The 23,225-nt window shown below is 40.3% G+C and overlaps 1 protein-coding gene across 9 annotated transcripts in view; it reads right to left on the minus strand.

The window, feature by feature from the left end:
* The window catches only part of PACSIN2 (protein kinase C and casein kinase substrate in neurons 2), a 236,603-nt gene that overhangs the window by 137,848 nt on the left and 75,530 nt on the right, over positions 1–23,225 (minus strand). For 2 of the 9 annotated variants that reach the window (XM_077169085.1, XM_077169082.1), the window contains exon 1: positions 14,429–15,434. The exons of the other annotated variants lie outside the window; for them this stretch is intronic. The gene's annotated coding sequence lies outside the window, so the exon portion shown is untranslated. Of the gene's footprint in view, positions 1–14,428; positions 15,435–23,225 lie in introns of those variants that run through there. 9 annotated transcript variants of the gene reach the window in all.

Consider the following 23,225-nt stretch of genomic DNA (forward strand, 5'->3'; position numbering starts at 1 on the left):
ATCACCTTAAAATCCCTTTATACATGCACATTAAATACACACACACACACACACAGCCTCCTGGAAACATGCTACTCCTCCCTCAGATCCAGCAGGTGATTAGGACTGAAGAGCACACACTAATGCATCAGTACATCACTGCCATTACAACTCTCACCACTGCTGCCACTCACTTCCAGGTATCCTCACTCTTAACCATAGTATCCATCAAATAACAGATGACCATAGATGCAGGAGTTGTGTATGATTAAGTTGCAGGCCACTGGGCTATTGAGTAGGGCACCTTGTTTCTTCCTTCTCCCCTAAAGTTCTATGCACCAGTCTTTGAGAAGCACCACCAGAGCTATATCAAATACTTTCCAAAGAGTTCCTTCTCTTAATCAGAAGCACTTGTTTAGTGGAATAGCTTTCCCTAGAGCTGCAAGTTTTCCAACTCAAAAGAGACAATGAAACCTTAAAAAAGAAGGATCACATAAACCTAGATGAGACAGAAAGCTTCTTTTGGAAAAAAGAGAAAGAAAAAAGATAAAATGGGGCAGGAGGCTGTCCTTTTTTTCAGGCAAGAAAATGGGGGCATTCAACAAGAGCAGATGTGGTAGGAGAAGAGAGAAGAGAAACTCTGGGCCCTCAGAGTGGAGGCTGTGAAGTTGCCCTGCTGAGGTCTGTGAGGGCAGGTTCTCAAGGTCAGACAAAGGGCATTATTAACTGTACTCATGAGTCAGAGTGGCCTCAGGTCAATCACTTCAGCTTCATTCAACCCCTCCACTTTGAGGCAGCCCCTTCAGAAGCAGGACTCCCTGTCACACAAAAGGGCCTCTGTGGGCAGTTCTCTGCTGCCTCTTTCCAGTGTAGAGCTGCAGCAGTTTTCGAGGCTCTTCAATACCCCTCAAAATCTGATTGCACAAGACGGCTTGCTGAGTCTTCCAGAGGAACTAAAAGGTGTAAAACTGAAAATGAGAGTCAGCAAGAGAGAATAATACCAAAGGACACAGACAGCCTGGAAGCATAAATCTAGAAGGTCTTTAACTCTGCACTTACGATTCTTCACAAGACATGTGGGCATGAACATTAATGGTCTGACTCCTCAGGCAAAATACTTAAGGGGTCTGTGATTCACACAGTGTATCTGTAACAAGGGATTCAATCTGCTTTGGAGGTTGTGAAGATCAAATGGCATCTGTCCAGGATCTAGCACAATGCCTGGAGTAGGGGGCTGGCCTGAGTTGTGGCTGAGCTGCAGTGGCAGGTGAACCAGGCAGATCACCTGAGTTCCCTTAGGCCCGGGGTTATGGAATGAAAGTGATGGGGACCTCAGACATTCCCATTCCCACAGGCTTAGGGGCACTTCAACATCCTCCTCCAGCATGGTAGCCACATCCTAGGAGAGAGTTCTACACCGAACGCTATGGGGACACAGAGGAGGGTCCACAGAGTCCACAGATGGCACTTCAGTGGAAATTCATCAGTGGGAGAAATAAGGAAGGGTATTCTAGGTAGAGGAACATGCATGGGAAAAAGGAGGTATAAATCAGCACAGCACAGGGTCTTGCTGGGGGAAGATGGGGTAGAGCTGCAGTTAGGGGAAAGCTACTGTGGCTTCTGAGAAAGAGGAAAGATAATTTATTATCAGCAGGGGGCCAACAACAAAGCCTGTCATTTATTACACTGCAAGGAAGAGTGACTTCTGTTTCAGCCACACCAACAATACATAGCCATTCCTGATAAGAGCCTGCCATATGCCATACATCACAGGAATGCTAAAACACCACCAAGTGGACTCAATGCCCTTAAAACCTTTGTCAAGAAGTGCGTTGCTTAAATATGTGACTCTGAAATTTAAAAAGGTGTGCTCAAGCAAAAAAATGACTTGCTTTTTAAATATTTTGTAGGCATTTATGCACTTACTCCAGAAACTATTCAATTTCACTCAAACTTACAAGCTGGAGCCAGTGCATCCTAGTCTATAGAAGAATATGGGGCCAATTTGGACACATTGATAACTTAGTTATAACTTGGCATTGGTTTTATTTTAAAGTTCACATAATATGAAGGACCATCCAGTAATTTGGGAAGATGAACAGGGAACCCACCTATCAAGCAATAATCTGAAACTAATAGGCTAAAAGCAAGCATAAGATTATTAGCAAAAGTTTCCCTTAAACGGGAATAGTGGAAAGAAATGGTTTGAATTAGCTGCAATAGGACTGACAGGGGCAAGTTTTAACTTCTAAGTCTCATTTTACTTATCTCTAAATTGGGACTAAACATGGCCAACCTACTTCATAGGGTAGTTATGAGGGCTTGAAATGGCAAGGTATATGTGAAATGCCTGGTATACGCTAAGCACCCAATAAATGTTTTCTTTCCCTCCTAATTTGCTTGTGGGGCTGACTCTCCACCCTCTCTGGTCACACCCCACCCCCAGATGATGGATGTCAGTTCAGCAGCAGGACTTAAAACACCCATTCCTCATTGGGCCACTGAAAACTCCTGGAACAAAACAAAATGTTCAGCCTCCTATATGTGTTGTATGTGTATTTATTCATGATGCTACCTGCCTGGTAAACATTTACAAAAAGGAAAAAGTAATCATGTTTCCATTTATGATAAAATGTCTAATTATCACATTTAATAAGTTTACTATGAGACACTGAAGAAAATGACTTGGTTACTATTTTAACTTCAATTATAACAGCCAACACATGTGCATGCACCCAGAGACAGAAAGAGCCTACTTTGAATAATTTGCCAGCTTGACTGGCTGAAGAAATTTTAAAATATTTTTCAATTTTTTAAAATATTTTCAATATCTTCTGATAAACTGAGGAAATGATATTAAGCCCAAACAATCGTGTCTTTATCATTTTATGTCTATTTCTCTCAATATGCTAAAAACATTTATTTTCTGAGTGCAAGAAAACCTTGCAAAGAGTGGGAGGGTAGAGATGAAACTAAATCAGTAATGAGATCCAGGCACCCAAGGTATAGTGGGAAAGATAAAAGAAGGTCACTGTGCTGGTTTGAAATAATGTATGTACCCTAGAAAAGCCATGCTTTAATTCTAATCCCATTTTGTAAAGGTAGCTGCTTCTTCTAATCCTTATTCAGCATTGTATGCTTGTAATTGTAATTAGATCATCTCCAATGAGATGTGATTTAATCAAGAGTGGTTGTTGAGCTAGATTAGGTGAAGATGTGTCTCCACCCATTTGGGTGGGTATTGATTAGTTTGCTGGAATCCTATAAAAGAGGAAACATTTTACAGAGAGATTCAGAGAGAGCAGAGACAAATGACGTAGCCACAAGAAGCAGAGAGTCCACAAACCAGCGCTTTGGAGATGAAGAAGGAAAACACCTCCCAGGGAGCTTTGCGAAAGGAAGCCAGGAGAGAAAGCTAGCAGACGATGCCATATTCGCCACATGCCTTTCCAGATGAGAGAGAAAAACCCTGACTCTGTTCGCCATGTGCCTTCTCACTTAAAAGAGAGACCCTGAACTTCACTGGCTTTCTTGAACCAAGCTATCTTTCCCTGAATGCCTTAGATTGGACATTTCTATAGACTTGCTTTAATTGGGACATTTTCTTGGCCTTAGAACTGTAAACTTGCAATGTATTAAATTCCCCTTTTTAAAAGCCATTCTGTTTCTGGTATATTGCATTCCGGCACCTAGTAAGCTAGAACAGTCATAGAATTACAGTGACTGAGCAGAACAGGCCCAAAAGTGGGAGGGGAGGCGTAACAGCAGTTTAAAGAGGGAGGATTGACTTTCGGGTCAAGATGGCGGCTTACAATGTGCGCGTTTTAGTTTGTTCTCCAGAACAACTATTAAATAACCAGAAACAGTACAGAACAGCTCCTGGGGCCATGTCAGTGACCAGACACACAGCATACCCCAGTCTGGACCAGCTGGATCCGCTGCGAGCACCTCCCAAAACCGTGAGTTCCCAAAGCTGCGGGGTCTGGCGCCCTTCCCCCACAGGCCGCTTCCCAGAGGGGAAAGGAAAGGACTTTACCAGCAGCAGGGACTGGGCACAATCAAACACCAATTGTGGAACTAATTAACAAATTCTGACTACTAAAAATAGGCCCCCAGCTTAGGTGAACCTGATCAAAACCAGGTTGCTCATTTTTGCCCCAGCACCAAGGGGGCAGGACTGACAGAAAAAGGGGGGGAAAAAAAAAGAAGGAAACAGAGGTTTTTGTGGCTGTGTATCTAACAAAGGCTTGACTGCCTCTGGATACAGTGGCAGGACTTTTCAGGCTGCAACTGCCCCAGGCATAGGCAGAAGTGAGCTCTTTGGGGGGCTTGTCTGGAGCCTGTGCCTTCCCCAGGGGAGGGGTGAAGCCCTATCCAGGTGGAATCCCTCCCTCAAGGAATTCAGACACCAGGGCTTGGTAATTTGAAGCCACTAAAACCAGCCTACAATCTCTCCTCTGTCTCCACAACGCCCCCAGCAGGGAGAGTCCGCCAAAGTTAAAGGTACTGCATCATCTTATGCTGGTGGGACCTGTTTAGCTTAAACAAAACTTAAGCTAAAGGTCCAGATAAAGCTGAACGGAATGTCAAAAAAAAGATAGACAACAAATTCATCCAGCAAGAAAATCCTAGATAAAAGTAGTGAAAGCAATCTCCAGAATAAACTAATTAAGGTAATTAAATGCCTGAACGTCAGCAAAAAATAACAAATCACACTAGGAAAATTGAAGATATGGCCCAGTCAAAGGAACAAACCAACAATTCAAATGGGATACAGGAGCTGAAACAATTAATTCAGAATGTTCGAACAGACATGGAAAACCTCATCAAAAACCAAATCAATGAATTGAGGGAGGATATAAAAAAAGCAAGGAAAGAACAAAAAGAAGAAACTGAAGTCTGAAAAAACAAATCACAGAACTTATGGGAATGAAAGACACAGTAGAAGAGATGAAAAAAAACAATGAAAACCTACAATGGTAGATTTCGAGAGACAGAACGTAGGATTTCTAAACTGGAGGACGGAACATCTGAAATCCGACAAGAAACAGAAACTATAGGAAAAAAAAATGGGAAAATATGAGGAGGTACTCAGGGAATTGAAAGACGATATGAAGCGCACGAATATACATGTTGTGGGTGTCCCAGAAGGAGAAGAGAAGGGAAAAGGAGGAGAAAAACGAATGGAGGAAATTATCACTGAAAATTTCCCAACTCTATGAAAGACTTAAAATTACAGATCCAAGAAGTGCAGCGTACCCCAAAGAGAATAGATCCAAAGAGACATACTCCAAGACATTTAATAATCAGAATGTCAGAGGTCAAAGAGAAAGAGAGGATCTTGAAAGCAGCAAGAGAAAAGCAATCCAACACATACAAGGGAAGCCCAATAAGACTATGAGCAGATCTCTCAGCAGAAACCATGGAGGCAAGAAGACAGTGGGATAATATATTTAAATTATTAAATGAGAAAAACTGCCAACCAAGAATTCTATATTCAGCAAAACTGTCCTTCAAAAATGAGGGCGAAATTAAAACATTTTCAGACAAAAAATCACTGAGAGAATTTGTGACCAAGAGGCCAGCTCTGCAAGAAATACTAAAGGGAACAATAGAGACAGATACAAAGACAGAAGAGAGAAGTGTGGAGAAGAGTATAGAAAGGAAGACTATGAGTGAAGGAAAATTAGATATGACATATAAAATCCAGAAGGCAAAATAGTAGAAGAAAGTACTACCCATGCAGTAAGAACACTGAATGTTAATGGATTAAACTCTCCAATCAAAAGACATAGTCTGGCAGAATGGATTAAAAAACAGGACCCATCTATATGCCGTCTCTACTCAAAGGACACGAGGCCAAGGACACAAATGGACATTTACACACCAAGGTTTATAGCAGCATTATTAACCATTACCAAGAGATGGAAACAGCCAAAATGTCCATCAACAGACAGTTCACTAAGACAGAATAAAGTTATGAAGTATGTAACAACATGGATAGACCTTTAGGACATTATGCTGAGTGTGATTAGCCAGAAACAAAAGGACAAATACTGTATGGTCTCACTGATATGAACTGACATTAGTAAATAAACTTGGAATATTTCCTTGGTAACAGAGACCATCAGGAGATAGAAATAGGGTAAGATATGGGGTAACTGGAGTTGAAGAGATACAGACTGTGCAACAGGACTGAATATAAAAACTCAGAAATGGACAGAACAATACTACTTAACTGTAATGTAATTATGTTAAAACACTGAATGAAGCTGCATGTGAGAATGATAGAGGGAGGAGGGCTGGGGACATAAATGAAATCAGAAGAAAGATAGATGTTAAAGATTGAGATGGTATAATCTAGGAATGCCTAGAGTGTATAATAATAGTGAAATGTACAATGTACAAATTTTAAAAATGTTTTTGCATGAGGAAGAACAAAGGAATGTCATTATTGCAGGGTGCTGAAAATAGATGGTAATTAGTATTTTAAAATGTCACCTTACATGTGAGACTAAAGCAAAAAATGTTTGTTACAAAATTTATATTTTGACTAGAGCATTTCCTAACATAACTCATGTAGATAGTTTGATTGAATGCCCTAAGTACTTGGAATCTCAGGTAGGACATGAGATTTTGTTGGTTTGTCCAGAGTGATGCCCCGATGAATCCCAGAGTGATTTGATCAGTGACTGGAAAAGTATTTGCAAGCCTGCTTCGGGGAATGATGAGAGTGAGGAGAAATTCAACTTCCCCAAGTTGAATTCTTGATATTCTCACAAGCAGTGTGGACAACCAAAACTATAGGCTGAGCCCCCAGTCTTGGGGTTTGTTCATATGAAACTTAACCCCACAAAGGATAGGTCAAGTCTACTTAAAATTTAGGCCTAAGACTCACCCCCAAGAGAGCCTCTTTTGTTGCTCAGATGTGGCCTCTCTCTCCAGCCAACATGACGAGCAGTCTCACCACCCTTACCCTCTCTGTGTGGGACATGACTCCCAGGGGTGCGGACCTTCCTGGCAACGTGGGACAGAGAGCCTGGAATGAGCTGAGACTCAGCCTCAAGGGACTGAGAAAAACCCTAGAATGAGCTGAGAATTAACATCTAGGGATTGAGAGAACCTTCTCAACCAAAGGGGGAAGAGTGAAATGAGACTAAGTATTAATGGCTGAGAGATTCCAATCAGAGTGGAGAGGTTATCCTGGAGGTTATTCTTATGCATTAAGTAGATATCACCTTGTTTTTCAAGATGTAGCAGAGAGGCTGGAGGGAACTGCCTTAAAATGTAGAGCTGTGTTCCATTAGTCACGTTTCTTGATGAAGATTGAACAATGATATAGCTTTTACAATGAGACTCTGTGAATGTGAAAACCTTGTGTCTGATGCTCCTTTTAGCTACTATATCAACAGAAGAGTAGAACATATGGAATAAAAATAAATAATAGGGGGAACAAATGTTAAAATAAATTTAGTTTGAAATGCTAGTGGTAAATGAAAGCGAGGGGTAAGGGGTATGGTATGTATAATCTTTTTTTTCTGTTGTCTTTTTATTTCTTTTTCTAAATCGATGCAAATGTTCTAAGAAATGATGAATATGCAACTATATGATGATATTAAGAATTACTGATTGTATATGTAGAATGGAATGATATCTTAATGTTTTGTTAATTTTTTTTAATTAATTAAAAAAAAAAAAGAGGGAGGATTTATTTTGTCCAGAACCTAAATATTCTGTAGTACAACATCTAACTCAACCAGTCTGGATAGCTCATTTAATCAATCCAAACACAAGGAGCCCAGAAGAAGAATGAGAACCTTCAATCCGGTATAGCTTAATGTAATGCCTGGATACATCCTAGAATATATTAAGTAGATAATCAAAAAGTACTGGCAAAGTCCCTTGAGTGATGGGAGAAAAAATATGTCCTCTTTCTCTCTAAACCCAACTCTGCAAATGAAATCATTGCCCTTCCCCCTACATGGGACATGACATCCAGGGGTGAAAGTCTCCCTGGCAGTGTGGGAGATGACTCCCAGGAAAGAACCTGGCCCTAGGACCGTAGGATCAACAATTCCATTCTGACCAAAAGGGGGAAAAGAAGTGTAACAAATCAGGCATCAGTGGCTGAGAGGGTTCAAATAGGGTCAAGAGGCTACTCTGGAAGTCACTCTTACACAAGCTTCAATTAAACATTGCTACCTATTATAACTTGCCAAACCCCAACCAAAACCATTCCAGCCAATCCTAAAGAACACTTAGGTCAATATATAAGATTCTACAAATGTTCCATGCACTAGGGTAACTCTCCAAAACCTACAATCTTCAGATGGGTTCCTGGATCAGATAAGTACTGAAATGCAGAGGGGCCACCTTTCCAGCACATCAACTAGTTCCATCCCACTATCCCATATTGTCGACAGCCCCTTTCCAACATGAAAAAAGCTAGAATGGGCATAGCCCAAATACCCCTAAAGAGTGGGAGAAAGATCAAAGGTTGGTGGAATTATACTGAGAATGTAGGGTTTAACAAATGAGTATGATTACTGAATCATTATATTGATGTTTCTGTTACTCTCAGCATCTTAGGGCAGCTAAAAGTAAAAACCTAGAATTGTGGAACTGTAACTCATATCAAACTGCAGTTTGTTCTACAACGAATTGTTGAGCTGTGCTTTGAAACTTACTGTTTTGTATACATGTTATTTGTCACAAAAATGGGTGAAAAAGTTGATTGTGATGATAAATGCACAGCTATATGATGATATTGTGAACCACTGTTCACTTTGCATGATCACATGGTATATACAATACATATCAATGAAAAGTTTAAAAAATATATTACTGTTAAAAACAACAAAAAAGGTTGAAGGGCCTTGAAATGTCACATTAAGGAGTTAGGGCCTTATCTGGAAGGTCAGGGGAATGACCTGACCAAAAGCACATGATAAAATTCCCTTGGACAGCTGAGTAGGGAACAGACTATCAGGCCCCTAGATCTGAGCTACCCAACAGCTCAGCTACTGAACACTGGAAATGCAGCTAGTGCAACTAGAAACTGAATCTTTACTTTTATTTCATTTTAACTTGAATAGCCACATGTAGCTAGTGGCTACCTTATTGAACAGACAGCTCTAGAAGGTAATGATTAGAGTAACGTAGGAGACCCGAGGAGAGGAGGAATATATACAAGAGGAAGAACAGACAGGGCATAGCAACTGATTTCTGCTAAGGAATGAGGGAGGAAAAGGGATGAAAAGTTTTAGTTTGTTTTAATTAAAAGTTTTGAGGGCAAGGTAAGCGGTAATGCCACAAACAGAAACAGAATTCAGAAGAAAGAACTGGCTTAAGATGGAAAACACCTGGTTTGGGATATGATAAAATCAAGGAACCCAAAGCACACATATACATATACTACACACCAGCTATATCAAACTCTCAAGTATGGCATACTCTCTCCAACCTCCCTGCCTCTGCATATACTGTTCCCTCAGCCTTTCCTGTCTGTCAAACAAATACCACTTGCCAAAACTCATCATAAACTGTGGAGTCTGCTTTGACCTTCATACCCCCCTCCTCCTTTCTTCATAGCTGAATAAGATCCTCATAGGTCTCTGAGAAGACTTATCACCCAGCCATTTAAAGTCTCTTTACCCGGCTAACTGTGAGCTCCTCAAAGGCAAGAGCTTGATCTTAACCACAATCAATTTCCAGTGACTAGCACAGTGCCTGACATGAATTAAGTGTACGAGAGACTCTGCCAAATGAATAAACCCAATGAAAGAATGCAAACATGCATAAATGCACAAATTAATCATTCAATCCAACCAGGCTGCATCCAGGTAGACTGTTTCTCCAGGTAGTGATCCAATGGATGGTTGGAAATAAGCATGGAGCTCAGATGCCTGCATATTCATCAATGAAAGGAGGTGGATGCCAAGACAAATAAAATTTATGCCTCATTCCATGATGTTTCATCATCATAATTCTTTAAACTTAGAAGTTTACCTAAGAATAAATTTACTGCCTTAGAGTTCAATGTTAAATATGTAAAAAATTCTCTCCCAAAAGTGGTCCTGATGCTTTCCTGCAGGGCATCATGGTCTTATTGTATAAAAGTCTTCCTACAAGGGTAAGGATCAGATCTGACTGACCAAGGGAACCTGAAGTGAACTTGCCCATAAGTGGTAAAGTAGCAAACTGTTTCTTCTTTCCAAGTCAATAGTCCACTGTGCCCTGAACTACTTTTTTTTAATGTATCAATTCATACCAGGAAGAAAAAAAGAAGCTGAACCCAAATTTCCCTGTGCTGCATTTGTTTTGAATAGCACTACGTGTATAAGAGACTCTGCCAAATGAATAAATTCAATAAACAAATGCATACATGTACAAATGAATCAATCTATCCAGCCAGCCTGAATCCAGTGGACTGATATGTCAGGAATTTGAGAACCAAAGAGCAAATGGAATTGTGACATTCACTATCTTAACCTGTTAACTTCATCAATAGTATCTTGTCACATAAAGCATTCTGAAACAAAATCATTCTTTTCTGATCAACCCCAAGGACTTCACTGCATAAAAATCCTGATGGGAAAAAAAAGAGTGGGTATTAAATTTGTAGCACAAGGTTCCCATGTTACAAAAAAATTTTTAATCCTGTAATACTGTGATGACCATTGGCACAAATCTCAAATTCAGCATGCTTCAATTTTAAATTATCCAAAAATAGGATAGTACACTTTATGAGACTACAAAAAGATTCATGACTTATGACTCATGTATGACAGCCTACTGAAAAAAAATTTTCAGGCCAGACTCTGAGAGCTAGAGGAGACATTAAACAGTTTGATACCTAGCCCATCATTTGGCATCAAGTCAGAACAACAGGTGAAAATGCATTTAGATTATCCCAGTAAAACATGACTTGAGTACTTTCAAAAGCATTCTCTAGGCAAATAACACTGCAATTCACTCATTCATTCATTCAAATCAATGAACCCTCGTGTTTCCATGGTTACTATCTCCCATTGTTACTATCACCCATATACTCCTCTTAACCCTACTGTAACCCACAGGATCTACCATGAATATTGGGAGAAGTTTCTTCACATCCTTAGAGGAAGTTCTAAGGCCACCACTGGAAGTTGGTCTGGAAAGAAGCCCCAGAGACCGAAAAGCCCCAAGCAGAGACAGAGAAGCCCCAAGTGAGAAATGTGATACCAACAGCATAAATCCTTGGGCTTCTTTCTAGGCAAACAGCAGCCACAGAAGCTGCCCTTTAAGCCCTCCTGAGAATGCAGCAATGCCAGCACCATGCCATTCTGGTATCCTTCTTCATAGAAGAATTTATTGTGAAACCTCACAGGCATAACAGAATTTACACTAATGTGGGCAGAAGCTATAGGCCCAGAAAGAAAAGGGAATCAAATATTACTTATTGATGGGGCAAATGTTAAGAAGGTCACTTACATATTAAGAAAAGAAATTCAATTAAAATATTCTATACATAACATGTGCTTATAAAATACTAACTGGAGAACAAAGGTAACTAAATTACAGGAGAACTGAACTATGCCACTCTCCAGAAGCTGACTAGTCTGCCCAAAGCCTCATTCTTTCTCTAGGGCCCAAAAGCAGTAGCTTCTCCCACAATAACTAGCAAAGGGGCCTAATAAAACACCATGAGGTGTTGCACAAAAATATGGCTTGTGTATCCCACTTCATTCTCAGGTTTTATGAATTAAAATAGGTACTATAAAGTTATTAAACTCAATTTCAAGTACACTTATAATATCTATAGACGTGTCTGTTTTCCTGTAGTACGTTTCAGAAATTCTTCAAGGCATAAAACGCTAAATACCTTAGAAAATACAAATGAGCGCTCTTCTATGAAGCTTCTCCAAGTATTCTGAGGTGACTTTACACAGACATTTTGAGGTGACTTTGCATAGACATTGCACAGCAAGATCTAAGAACAATCACCAACTGTTAGCACACCTCTAAGTACATCTAATTGTCACACCTGACTTTCAGAAGGATTTAAATTCAATTTTTAGCAGAGATCATTTTAAATTTATTCCAAAAAATTGTAGATAAATTCCATTTTTATAAAGTGAATCATTTCCCTCTATGTACATTATAATGTATTATTTTAAAGTCTATCATATTTTAAAACCCATTCAGTCCAGCTCAAGTACAGTTATCAATATCCCCTTTAAAAAGACCAAAATGCTTCCACACAGTTCAGGGTTTTCCTTCACATCCTGGAGAATCCTTTTTCAATGGAGAATCAAGTACTTACCTATTTCTTTTTAGCTGTGATTTTATTAAGTGTGGATTTGTCATCTAACAGAATTAGGCTTACTTGTATCAATAAGTAAGTTTAGAGGGAGAGGCAAGAAAAATTTTAAAAGAGAGAACTCTGTTTTTAAGAAAAATTCTGTCTCAGAGGGAGAAATGGCAATACCCTTTGTACTTGAGGGAATCCTCCCTATGCCTATGCCAAACAGTACTCACATACATTTAATAAAAGCTGAGTATTTGTAAATGAAAGTAGACTCATCAGCTGAAAAAAAGCCATTCTTAGCAAAGGGCTCTTAGCAAAGGGCTTTTTTTTTTTAATTTATTTATTTATTAATTCAAAAAAATTTAACAAACAAAAACATTAACATATGATCTTTCCATTCTACATATATAATCAGTAATTTACAATATCATCACATAGTTTAGCAGAGGGCTTTTAATCATGAGATGATAATATTTGGAGAAAGTAGACTGCTGTAATAGAAAAGGCAGAGATCTAGAAGTCAGGAGAGCTAGGTTCTAGACTTACTCAGCTACCAATAAACCGTGTGACCTTGGACAAGTGGAGGAGTCATTCACCTCTTAATCTTTTCCTTTGTTAGAAGAATGAGGGAGCCTGGCTATATTGACTCCAAGAGCCATTACAATTCAAAATATCATGTACCTACTTCTTTATAATTATGCCACCAAATGAATAATTGAATTTTGAGGATGAGCAAAACAGACGACTAACAATGTATAAAAATAAAGAGAAAAAAGAGGGAAGTTTATTTTTCTTTGCTCCCTAAATCTCATACCTGCAAGACACACTTTGGTTTAAAGTTGTTATGCCTCTTAATATTTTTATGAATGTAGCACAACTATCATTTAAAGTTAATCTCAGAATTCAGCAAGATATCTTATTACCAAGAAGGAAAGGACTGGAGGGGATAGTCAGAGCCACAGAGCAAGGGCAAAAGGTCTAAAAGAAATAGTATATCCTTTGGGGGTTTCTAGACACCCTTCTTATGCTGCCCTACAAAGTGTTCAAAACACACAAATCACCTTAGGTGACAAACGACCTAACAAGAAAACATACTTCTGTATGTGGCACAGACTACACTGGCATGATATTTTCTAGAGAACAGAAAGAGGGGACTGCTTTTTTAAGAGTCAAGAGAATAGGTAATCCAAAAATTATAACTCACTGAGTGATGAATCACTTAAGCACTGGGATAAAAACTAAATAACTTTTTTTTAAACCTGATTAGAATTTATACCACCGCAGAAATAAAGGAGAGGAGGAGGGGAGCAACAACTTAATTCTAGAATATGACTCCAAAAAAGAAACAAATACGCATGTAAGGCTGCTCAGTTATTAAAATAATACAACTTTTACAATTTGCTATCCAATAAAAATATAAACAAGTGTCCAGCGACAGTCTTCAGGTGGGGATGAGGACAAAGGGTCCAGCTGAGAAAAGACATAAGAGCAAGCTAGCTAAGAAGGAGGACTGGGGGGGAGGGCTTTGGAGTAGGGTGCATGGTAACATCTTGCCCTGCCAAGTCACAAAAGAGCAATTACAGTCAACTGGAAAAGCTAAATGGTTCGTTTTCTCTCGAAAGTCCCATTTATGAGTCTGTAGATCAGATTTGGTCACTAAGAAAGGAAATGGCAACATGTAATAAACACACTGCCTTGAAGTAGGGAAGAAGAAACAAACCTTATAAACAGTTAACTAAAGTAACTGATTTAACCACCAGATAAGAAAAAATATAGCTAGAGATACATAAATTGGTCCATGGCAAAAGTAAAGTTTCCAACGTATTTCATCTATTTTGAAATGAAGTATGCACAAATGTTCTAAAACCAGAATAAAAATTATAAAACACAATCCTTTATTTGTTTAGGTCAAAAACAGTTCACCAAGAAAATCAAGTTACTGTGACGTTTTCAAAGTCTTTTGGATAAAGCATTACATACTGCTCAGTTAATACTGAACTGGCTTGAATATTTCTGTCAAGGAGCTCTAAAACGAGGTAAGTTTAGAAGACGTGCTTTCTATCAAATCAATCTCTGGGGGGGGGGGGCGAGAAATCAATGAAAATTGTTTTCCAAAAGGTCTACCTTAAAGGAAAGGTACGCCTTAAATAGCACACTCACGTTTTTCTGTCAAATGTCAGTTTCACCAGCCTAACATTGTCGGTCAGCTTCCGCACCTGCCTCTTTGCAGCCCTGCTGGTATGTCTGACCTCCGCCTCACAGCAGAATTCTCCCAGCACATTTCATCATTTCCTGTTGGCTGCCGACATTCTCACAGCCTGGAGAAGGTCATTCCCTATGCGGCTGAATTCACAGTGCAGGCTCCAGGTTCTCAGACGGCCCCTGGCCTGAGGAGGGCGTCACAAAAGATCCCTATTTTCAGAAAGTGGCTAAACAGAAATCTTGGCATTTCCATGGAAATTCAGAAAGAAAAGGTCTGAAAACAAAATTTATATTTCCCCTCAAAAACAACTTTTGTGTGAACAAACTAGCACCATAGTGACAGTCTTGGCATTTTTTCATGCAGCTGCGATCCTTCTGCTTGGACACACTCTGCCTCTAAGGTGCCGGGCATCATAGGAGTTAATGTGACAGGGACACACCTGCATGAACAATCTCAAATTTTACCCACCTGTGAAAGTCCTCTTCTTTCTGTGACTGTACACACCAAGGCAAAGCAGCTTGGTGGTAGAAACTTAGACAAGGCAGGTGAGGCCAGAGTCTCTCAGCAGCAGCACCACTGCCTTCCAAGAACTCAAAAATGCCACTGTGATTACCCAGAGGTAAAAACAAAAAACAAAACCTGACTTTTTTAGGTGCTTACAAGGCACTGAATGTGAAGGAAAAAAGAATAATATAACTTTAGGTGAGCAGGAAGAAATTCTGTTTCCTAATTATGGAAAGTCTGAGCCTGAAGAATGAGAATTCTCTTTAGATAAAGTACAGGAAGAAGCACAACTGATCTATGCTATCTGAAACCAGCATGGGGCAGAGGGAAGGGGATGGGGCAAGAAAGGGTCACCAAGGGACCTTCTGAATAGTGCTGTTTCTTGAACTGGTTATGGGGGTGTTACATTTATGAAAATTCATATAGCTATGCATATACTTTCATGAATATATTTTATACTTCGATAAAAGATTTTTTTTTACTTTTGCAACAATATGAAAAACATAAAATTATAGGAAAGAATAGATATTAAAACTAATCTGCAAAAAAAAAGCAGGAAACAAATATTTCTAGGGCTCGATTTCCCAGGGTGAGCCTCCCAGAAGTTACATCTCCACCCCCACCCCCACCCCTGGTAAGCAGAGATGCTCCATTTAAGCGGTGGGCCTGTCACCTAACCCCACTCCAACTGGGCTGGTTCAGGACTATTCCCTCAAATGGGCCAGAGGGCAGATGCATAGCTATGGAATTCACAAAGGAAAATGGTGCTATGTGGATATATATTATTTCCCACTATCTTGCTACCCATATTCATTCAAAAATGTTAAAAACAGCCATCTATCTAGTCTAACCTTATAACACAAAACAGAAGAGTTTAAAAATCTCTTTCCAAAATCTTGTATTTAGAAATTCCTCATTGGAAAAGCACCAATAAAGTAAAGTACACATTAACATAAGACTACATTACTTGACATTATGACAACTATTCAAACTTTGTGGAAAATTATTATACCACCTCATACACATACTCCTCCCCACTGCCCCCATACCAACCCCCACCAAAAAAAAACAAAGAGAAAAGTCAACACAATACTGACTTCACTGTATTCTGTAGGTTGGTGGCATGGAACGCAGTGTCCTCTACCCCTAATGAGACTGACCACTTCATCTCCCAGGGGGACAGACAGGACCAAGGGGCACCTGGAGCTGGGTATCTAATGGTCCTAAAAGACACTCCATCCAGTGATAAACACTAAGACCAGAAAAGGCTGAGCTAGACACACTGGGTAACATCTCTAGGGACTACTTCAATGTACCTGACACAATGCACAGAAAGGCTTTCTAATGCCCTTTGACCATATACTTCTCATGCTTAGGAAAACTTTTCAAAGAAACTTTAAATATAGCTTACAGCATAAAAATATGGTCACAAAAACCCTTTTAAAGGGTTTTTTTCTACCCTTAAGAAAGAAAAAGTTTCTCAGGATGTTAATCATAAGACTATCACATGACCCAGCAATCCTGGTTCTAGATATATACCCAAAACAACTAGAAACAAAAACTCAAACAGGTATCTGTATAACAAGGTTCACAACAGCATTATTCACATTAGCCCAAAGGTAAAAACAACCCAGTGTCCACCAACAAATGAGTGGGTACACAAAATGTGGTGCATCCATACAATGGAATATTATTCAGCCATAAAAAGTAATGAAGTTCTGATACATGCTACAACATGGATGAGCCCTGAAGGTACTATGTGAAGTGAAATAAGTGAGATACAAAAGGACAGATTGTGTATGATTTCACTTATATGAAATGACGAGAATATGCAAATGCATGGAGACAGAAAGTTAAGTACAGGTTACCAGCGACTGGAGGGAGGGAGTGAAATTGGAGTGTGGGTGGGAAGTTATTGCCTAACAGGTACAGAGTTTTCTGTTTAGGGTGATAAAAAAGTTTTGATAATGGATGGTGGTGACTGATGTCAGCACAATATTGTGAATGTTAATTAATATTACTTATTCACATGAAAGTGGTTAAAATGAGAAGTTATAGATGTTACCACAGTAAAAATTGAAAGAAGAAGGGAAGGAGGGCAGTCAAGCACCTAAGTGCTGGTGAAATGACCTGATTTTCCACATTTCCTTTCAGTCTAGAGTGCCAGAAACTATTCTTTGCCCCAGAACCCTACTTGAATCTCTTGGTTTTGGGGTAAGGTAAATGAAAGGTAGATTTTATTCATTTTGTTTAGCTCAATAAAAAAAATAGCTCTATTTGGGTAAAGACTGTTAACCCCATTTTATAGGTAAGATAAGTGAAGTATAGAGAGGTTAAGTAACTTGCCCATTATTCCACAAGCTAGTAGGAAGAGGAGCAGGGAATTGAACCCAGGTAGCTAGGGACCAGAGTCCTAGATGTTAATCACTATACCACATTGTCTCTCAGCCTTTGCATTCCTGAAGGATCAGGTCTGTCTCTTGGATACAACTGCTGCTTAATAAAAATGTGAATGAGAACTGGATTAAGAATGCACCTAGTAATAGGACTGTGAAGTAATGAGATCAGTTTTCTTGTGTGGCCAGGGATACTCTCTCCCTCCCGGCAACGTCTAGCCACACCTCACCAGTGGATTTCAGGTGGGAAACAAGCTCTCCTATCCTGCTGGCAGAGGAAGAGATGGCTCAGGCAGCTCTCCTGTCCTGGGGCAGGGTTGCTGGTTCAAAAATACTGCTCCAGGGAAACCCTCTGCTAATCTCTATCATGAAGTGCATAAACCGATATTTCCAGTTCCAATCTGGTTTTTGTCAACAAGGATTTGAAAACACTGGGCATTCATTCAACAAACAGTGCTAGGTATGTTGCATAGGGTCTTAGGACCCCATGGTTGTAAAAGCCAAGGTCCCTGACATAGATTGGCTCACAGTATATGGGCAGGGCAGATATATAAATGAATAAAAATGACATGAACAGATAAATGCTAGTACCCAGCATGTCCAAGGGCTGAAAGAACACTGCAAAGGGAGCAACGGCTCAGGGCTGGAAGCAGTTCAGAGTAGGTTCTCCAACAGCTCCCAACGGCCTGCTCAAACCAAATGGATTAAGGCAGAAAAAAAAAGAAATCAGAAAGAATCTACCAAGTTATCGAAAGACTACCAGTCTACCTCCTCACCCAGTGGCTGAATACATGCCCAGCAGTATAGCAGATCAGGATCCTCCTAATGACAAATCAAGTGAACAGAACCATCTGCGCATCTAACTAAAAGGCATCAGAACCAGAATCTGACAAGGCTGCCTCTTTCATTTCATACCTTTTGACATGTGGTGAAAATGGCTACTGTTTACTGAGCTCCTACGTTTTTCAGAAAAGACTACAGTATATTTACAGGTAGGGAAACCACCACAGAGAGGTTAAGCAACCTTTCCAAGGTCAACCCTGCTAATGAGAATGGGATTCAAATTCAGATCTGTCTGATACCACTTTACACACTCTTAAGCCTCCACTGGAACTGGACCTGTGAGGAAAATTAGGATATCTGGCAAAAGGTTGTGTCATATGGGAAAAGAGTTAAATGTCTACACTACGATTCTTAAAGCGGTTATGGACACACAGTAATTGGGTGGTTAGCACTGCAAATTGCAGTTTTGTGCTCCCCAACCCCCTGGACTATGGAGCTAATAGCTGAACTAGGACAGGGCAAGGGAAAAGCACAATGACTCAGTGGTAGGCAGGATGAGGAATGGAGGTACTGACAGCCCCAGCCTAGTCAGGCACCACCATTCCCATGCACCTGGGTCCCGAACTCAGTGAGCCTGGAGCACAGAGGAAGGTAGTCTCCCCTGTACACAGGGATGGAAACCACGAAAGAGCCCAACAGGAGCCCTCTGGTTTCCAGACCTTAAGCTAGTGGGAACCCATCTCCAAAAGCACACATACCAAGATCTCATGATAAGGCTGCCACAAGCTGGGGGTAACCACAATAGAGTTGTTCAGGAATCCAAACTATTTAGGGACTAGCAAGACTCAGGGTATGGGTAAACGGATGACTGTTCAAGATTCCAATTTGTTGCTCTGTATGGCCCCTTCTCCACCTCCCTCAAATGCTCAGGAAATTTGGGAGACCAAGGAGACTACAAACAGTCCATGCATATACTCACACAGAGCACAGATATCTGTCACATGTCTCCAAACAGAATTAAAAACTCACAGTGTGTGGTATAGGTGCACAGTGAAATACTACTAGGCAATAACAAGTAAAGTACTGTTATCTACAACCTGTATGGATCACAAAAACAGTCTGCTGAACAAATGTAGTCAGATGCAAAAGGGTGCACACTGTGTGATTCTATTTATACAAAATTTCTAGGCCAGACAAAACTCATCTATTTTGGCAGATCAATGTTTGCCTGGCACCTGTGGCCAGGGTGTGGGACTGATTGCAAAGGGGCATAAAGAAGCTTTCTGGAGTGATGGAAATGTTCTCTGCCTTGACTGGAGCAGTGGTGACACAGGCGTATACATTTGTCAAAACTCATAAGTGAAGGCATTCAATTGAATGTAAATAAACACCTCAAAAACTAGGGGAGAGGAGAGAAGGGGAGGGGAAGAAAAAAAGGAAAAAGGTCAGAATTTGAAGAGCAGGAACATCCTACCCAACATACAGTGATGACAGACATTCCCCATGAACTGTGCTGCAAGGTGCCTCTGACTCAAAGACTAAAATAAGTTCTGTGTAATTTTAACATTAAATGTATTTTAGAAATTGGGTATCAATTCTTAGAATAACTGATCCTCTAAAATACACAAGCTATTTTGATGAACCAAATGCTTCATTTTCTAGCCAGTTTAACGCAGGTTCTTTTAACATCACTGCCTCAGAAAGGGCAATAATGACAGCAAGCAACTGGGAAATGGCAGTTGTAAGTGACAGGTTTCAGTGATGTTAGTATATAAGTAAAACCTAATACAGTGATCTGAGGTATTTTTCTTTATCTTCAAATAGTAAATCTTAAATTCTAGAAATAGATTACTTTAAAACATTCTGAGTAACCTTTTTCTTGGTTGCAGGTGTAATGGCTATCTCAAATCCTATTTGTTAGCCTTTTGTACTTTTCATGACCCTTATGAGCCAAGAAATAAAGGTATCTTACCTTTACTACCCACATACACATACATAAAAAGAAATAACCTATGTCAATTTTCTAACATCCCCTATCAAACATGGTGCCAGGACAAACTGAGCTAAGTACCAACTCTATCTTTGACAAAGTAAAAAAACACTTCTCTTTATATAAGCTGCTTTGCTTTTCTGGCACTTGTCCAAAGTGAGAGAAAAAAAAAAAAAATGAAGCCAGAACAATTAAAGCAGAAAGCCAACTGAAAAAAACTTCAAAGCACCAATGTGGTAGGAGGAATATACTAATTTTTTTTTCTTATTCATGTTACAAAATTCCCAAATGCCATCACAAGAAGCAATACTTGGAGTACTAACACAACATCTGGGCAGTTAAGATGTTCTAACAGGCTCCACAATCTGGGGAGAGAGCAACACTTCTTTGGGCAACACAATAAAACAGAAAATGACCCCAGAAGGAAGATCCAAAATTCAAGAAGGAATGTGAGCAAGGTTGAGGGTGATTTCATGGGCATTTTCAGGAATAAAGTCAGGGACGTGCTATGTTAATGTTTTATTCCTTCATTTATTTATATTTTATTTCATCCATCTGAAAAATACTTATTCAGCACCCTCTTTATACTAGGCTCTGGAAGTTACAAAAAATAATTCACCACATTTGACCTTAAGTAACTTAGAATCCAGGAGAGCATATGGACAAGTGCCCAGATGACCACACAGTGTAACAAGTGCTACATAATAGACATAAACTCCCACTGGAGGAGACGCAGAGACGGGGGTGAGGAAGGGTCGTATCAGGGAAAACTTCCAAGGAAAGGAGAGCCCTAAGTACAAAGGCAGGTAAAGAAGAGGTTGTGTCACTCTGTACCTCTAGTGGGTCACTTCCCCTCTCAATGCTGTGGCTCCCTTCTTCCCTAAGGGAAAGCAGAGGAGTGGGTCACTTCCCCTCTTTAGGCTGTGGCTTCCTCCTCCCCCTAAGGGAGAGAAGGGTGCCTTTTGGAAGCTCCTCAAATTTACTACCCACTCCCTTTATGAATGCAGGAAAAGCAGCCAATACAAGGCTGCCAACTTTACTTTACCCACAATGAACATTTTTTAAAAAGCTATCACCTTCTGGGGGTGCAAGGGTACTTCAGTGGTAGAATTCAGCCTGCCATGCAGGAGACCCGGGTTCAATTCCCGGCCCATGCACTTCCCAAACAAACAAACATTCAACAAATAGGAGAGGGGACCAAGACAGCGGCTTAGTGAGGAGTGGGATTTAGGTTGTCCTCCAGAGCAGCTAATAAATAGCCAGGAACAGTACAGACAACTGCTGTGTGTTTGGTCACAGCATACCTGAGTCTGGACAAAATGGACCGGCTAGGAGCCCACCCAGAACCGTGAGTCCCCCAAGCCACAGTGGCTGGAGCCCCGCCCCCACAGGCTGCTTCTGAGAGGGGAAAGGAAAGAGACTTTACTAGCAGCAGGGGCTGAGCACAACCAAGCTCCAACTGTGGAATTAATTAACTAATTCAGACTACTAAAGATAGACCCCCAGCTCAGCTAAACCTGGAATAAAAGCTGAGGTTGCTGGTTTTTGCCCCTGTGCACATGGGGCAGGGCTGACAGAAAAGAAAAAAGGAGAAACACAACAGAGGTTTTTTGGATTGGACAGCACAAAATACTTGAAATGGTCTGGGGCCTGAAGGAAAGGAGGGGGCACACAGGACCTGGAGATACACAGAGTAACATACCAACTTACCCTCTTGATTACAAACCTGAGGAATGGGGGTCCTGCTCTGAAAAGCATTGTTCTTTTTCTTTTTCGTGGCTCTGTTTCTACGGCCTGACTACTCATTGGATACAGCTGCAGGACTTCTCAGGCTCCAAATGCCCCAGGCAAGGGCAGAATTAACCTTGTTTGAGAGTTTGTCTGGAGCCTGTGCCTTCCCCAGGAGAGGGGTGGGGCCCAGCTCAGGTGGAATCCCTCTCTCGAGGAATTCAGACCCCAGGGTCTGGAAAAGTGAAGTGATTAAAGCCAACATACAACCTCTCAACCACATCCCCAGCAGGGAGAGTCTGCTGCAGTTAAAGGTACCGTATGACCTTATGCTGGTGGGATGCATGGGCAGACAAGCGCCACATACTGGGCAGGATAGGAAAAACACAGAGTTGAATGGCTTCATAGGAAAGTCTTTCAACCTGCTGGGTCTCACCCTCAGGGAAAACTGACACAGGTGAATCTTTCCTCCTTGACAGGAGGCCAGTTTGGTCTGGGAAAATCTGGCTGGGGTCTATAATACCTAAGCACACCCTCCTAAGGGGGAAAAAAAAGGCAGGGCAAGAAACAGGAAAACAAGAACTGAAAAATTCTGATCTGTTAAACAAAACCTAAGCTAGACGTCTAGAATAAGCTGAACTGAATGTCAAAGATCAGACAGAGACAACAAAGTCATCCAGCAAGAAAATCCTAGGTAAAAAAAAGTGAAAAGAATCTCCAGAATATATTAATTAAGGAAACTGAATGCCTAGATGCCAGCAAAAAATAATGAATCATGCTAGAAAAATTGAAGATATGGCCCAGTCAAAGGAACAAACCAACAATTCAAATGAGATACAGGAGTTGAAACAATTAATTCACAATGTTCGAACAGAACATGGAAAACCTCATTAAAAAATAAATCAGTGAATTGAGGGAGGATATAAAGAAGGTAATGAATGAACAAAAAAGAAATCAAAAGTCTGAAAAAACAAATCACAGAACTTATGGGAATGAAAGGCACAATAGAAGAGATGAAAAAAAAAAAAACAATGGAAACCTACCATGTTAGATTGCAAGAGGCAGAAGATAGGATTAGTGAACTAGAGGATGGGACATTTGAAATCCGAGAAGCAAAAGAAAATATAGGGAAAAGAATGGGAAAATATGAGCAGGGACTCAGGGAACTGAAATGACAACATGATGCACACAAATATACGTGCTGTAGGTGTCCCAGAAGGAAAAAAGAAGGGAAAAGGAGAAAAACTAATAGAGGAAATTATCACTGAAAATTTCCCAACTCTTATGAAAGACTTAAAAGTACAGATCCAAGAAGTACAGTGTACCCCAAACAGAACAGATCCAAATATATGT

This window comes from Tamandua tetradactyla, chromosome 7 (assembly GCF_023851605.1).
Source record: "Tamandua tetradactyla isolate mTamTet1 chromosome 7, mTamTet1.pri, whole genome shotgun sequence".
Lineage (NCBI taxonomy): Eukaryota > Metazoa > Chordata > Mammalia > Pilosa > Myrmecophagidae > Tamandua > Tamandua tetradactyla.